Consider the following 3,771-nt stretch of genomic DNA (forward strand, 5'->3'; position numbering starts at 1 on the left):
ACCTGCAACCGAGGTACGTGCCCTTGACCTGGATTGAACCCACTGCCCTTCAGTCTTCAGGCTGATGCTCTAACCACTGAGCAACCAGCTAGGGCTGATCTCACATACTTTTAAAAGAACACTGGATATTATGTGAAGGCTGTACTAGGGTGGGGGTACAGGGAGACCAGGAAGATCAGCTAGGAGACTATTGTAATCATGCACATGAGAGAATAGCTCAGATCAGAGTTAAAGTAATGAATTTGAAGAGAAGTAGTAGGATTTTGGATACACTTAGAAAGCAGAACCAATAGGAATTGGTGACAGAGTCAATGTGCTAACTGACAAAAAGAAGAGAGTCAAAATGAGTCCAAATGTTTTGGCCTGAAAAACCTAAAATGATGGAGCTGCTGTTACTGAGTGGGAGGAGTTTAGAGGGAAGACAGTGTGTAGTGAGCAATCAGGAGTTCCATTCTCAACTTGCTAAATTTTAGATGCTTAGCCGATGACCATGTGGAGACATGGAGTATATGCGTCTAGGGGTCCATGAAGAAGTCAGGGGCAATGGTATTAATTTGGGAGGTGTCAGTAAATAGATTATTTCCATAAAATATAAAGACCTCCTAAAATTAGGGAAAAACATCAACCATTCTATTTAAAAAAAGTAGTGGGGGTAAGAGAAATAAACAATTCCCAGAAAAAAAGACTATAAATGGCTCTCTGCCATATGTAAAAATGCTTGCTCTTGCTCAAAATAAGGAAAACAGAAACTAAAGGAATTAGATTGACAAAAATCCCCAAAACTGACAACGTACAAAGTGAGCTTTGTGATCTACTTTGTTGAGAAACATGCTCTTTCTTACATTGTTGGTAGGAATTCAAAATGTTACAACCTAATATAGAGGAAAAATCTGGCAACATCTAGCCACATTGACCCAGAAATCCCCATTCTAGAAATCTATCCCAAAATAAACTAGCAAAAATACCTAATCATATATACACAAAAATATTTACTGTAGGTTATTTGTAGCAGTAAAGTACTTGAAACAACTCAAATGTTCATGGGTTGGGGATTGGTGAATAAATTCTGGTATACATAGGAGAGCCATGTAATTGTGGAAGAGATGAGGAATATCTCTGTGTACTGCTATGCAGCAGTCTTCATGGTATATTGTTGAATGAAAAAGGCGAGTCAGTGCTCTATTATTTATCTAAGAAAAAGATTATATGACTCTGTATCTAGTGATATTAAAAAACAAAACTTGGAGAATAAATCATAAATCAGGCCTTTTTTTAGTTACGAATGGAGAAAGGTAAGGTAGAGGAGAAAGGGGAGAGAGGATAGAAATAGAAATTAAGATCTATTTTTACATTTTAAGTCATATAGAAGAAATTAGATACATGTTTGATCTATTCCCTTTATTTACCAGTTGGTTTTGATTTTTTTACTTTGAAACTATATATTTTATGTAATTATAACATTAAATTTAATTTAATAATCCCTAAAATTATTCTGAAATTGGCACTAAGAAATCATTTAAACTATGAGGCTATCTCCTAATCAGCAATATTAAAAAGTTGAACTACAAGGTTTTTAAGCTAAAGAATTTTTTATATGAATCAAAGAGTCTTAATAATTAGATTCTTAATACATAATTACATGTAGCAAATTTTATAGAATAACAATAATAATAATTTTTGGTTACTTACTTTCTCAAAGCTTCTTTGCTGTGTTTTGCATGTACTATCTCATTTAATCCTCACAGCTACCTTAGAAAATAGGTGTTAATTATTTGATTTTAAAAATAAAGAGCCTTAGTTCTAGGCAGGCTAGGTAACTTACTCTAGATTACACAACTATGTAAGTGTTGCAGCCAGCAGAATTTGAAAACAGTTCTATAAAATTTTAACATCTGTGCTCTTTCTAGTGTTAGATGCTGCCTTCTCAAGTTTAATGAATCATATTTAGAAGCACACAGTTTTTGCTTCATAATATACTAGTTAACTATGATTCCTTACTTTATTTTATTTTTACTATTTTTTTAAAATATATCTTTATTGATTTCAGAGAGGAAGGGAGAGGGAAAGAGAGATAGAAACATCAATGATGAGAGAGAATCATTGATTGGCTGCCTCCTGCACATCCCCCACTGGGGATAAAGCCCACAACCCAGGCATGTGCCCTTGGCTGGAATCGAACCTGGGACCCTTCAGTCCGCAGGCCGACGCTCTATCCACTGAGCCAAACCAGCTAGGGCTATTTTTACTATTTTTAAAATATCTTTTTTTTTTTATTTCAAAGAGGAAAGGAGAGAGGTAGAGTGAGATAGAAATATCAATGATGAGAGAGAATCATTGATTGGCTGCCTCCTGCATGCCCTTTACTCAGGATTAAGCCTGCAACCTGGGCATGTGCCTTTGACCAGAATCAAACCAGAGACCTTCAGTCTGCAGGCTGACGCTATATCCACTGAGCCAAATCGGCTAGGGCTGATTCCTTATTTTTTTTTTTTAAAGCACCAAAGATGCATTTTACTTAAAAAACTGAATAATTATTTTGCTGTTTTAAGTAATAAGTGCAATGCCTATGATTGAGGGGGATAAAGATGTTTGCACTTTAATAATACCTATCACTATTTATTGGGTGAATCCCGTGTTCTTAGCAATGTTCTTGTTTAAAATATTCTGTTAGCCCATTTGTAGGAGAAAAAATATTTAAAGTTAACTGCCAAAAAACTATTGTCAAAGACTAAGGAATATAATGGTCATATCACTAACACATACGAAATGCCCCCCACCACCCTAGTCTCTTTGTGATTCTCCTGTATACTGAAACAGTTATTTCGTGCTACTTCTTACTTGTCAGCCACTCTTTACACTTTCTTACTGTTCCTCCTCATGGTTTAGTACGTTTGTTTACAATTTGTGATTTTAAATCTATTGGTGATCTATCTTAGCAAAAGTACTTGGGCCAAATCAATTGAGCAGCAAAGCAAATACTTGTATTCGCTTAACTGTTCACTTGCTCATTCCATTTTAAAAACACCCTCCACAGCCAATCAATAGAAAGTTAAGAGGAAAATGTAAGAAGGAGCAAGTAACCTGGCATGTTGAGATAGCAATGTTCTGCAAACATAGCCAAGGCCACTCAGAGACTTCCTGAGCATGATTAGACTATCAGTTAAGGAACTGACACACATATGAGTTACTGTACTGGACCTCAGTCCTGCTGAGAAGGCAGTTGGTGTGTATATTCTCATGTGACAAAAACATTATTTCAACCTTTACATACTGAGGTAGTGTCTACTTTGCTTTTAGGGAGTGTGTGCGGTGAAAACGACACTGGAACGGGGTTAGATCGGCCTTTCCTTCTACACCAGGTGCTTTGACATCAGCCACTGACCTTTGGCTTTGTATTTTCACTGGAAACATGATTAGCCTGTAGGTAGGATTCCATAGGTTCTCACTCTGTGACTGTGATCTGTCCTTTTAGGTCAGATTCAGGGTAAGATGCTGATTAAGATTTTAATGGCTACAACCCTTTTATTTATTACATGAAGAGGAAACAATGACCTGAAAATCCTAAAAGAGGCTCTGAAGCGAAAGTTTGAAAGCTTACGTTTTCAAGGTGGTTTAATAAACTACCGTATGTAGTGATTTCAGATTCTTTTAGAGATCTTATTACAGGGGATTCACTTTACAGCTTTTTAGCTGAACTCATTAACCGAGAGGAGTAAATCCTTTAAGTGCCATCAACTAAGAAGTGGTCAGGGTGGCGGGGGGGGGGGGGGG

This window comes from Myotis brandtii, unplaced genomic scaffold (assembly GCF_000412655.1).
Source record: "Myotis brandtii unplaced genomic scaffold, ASM41265v1 scaffold606, whole genome shotgun sequence".
NCBI classification, from domain to species: domain Eukaryota; kingdom Metazoa; phylum Chordata; class Mammalia; order Chiroptera; family Vespertilionidae; genus Myotis; species Myotis brandtii.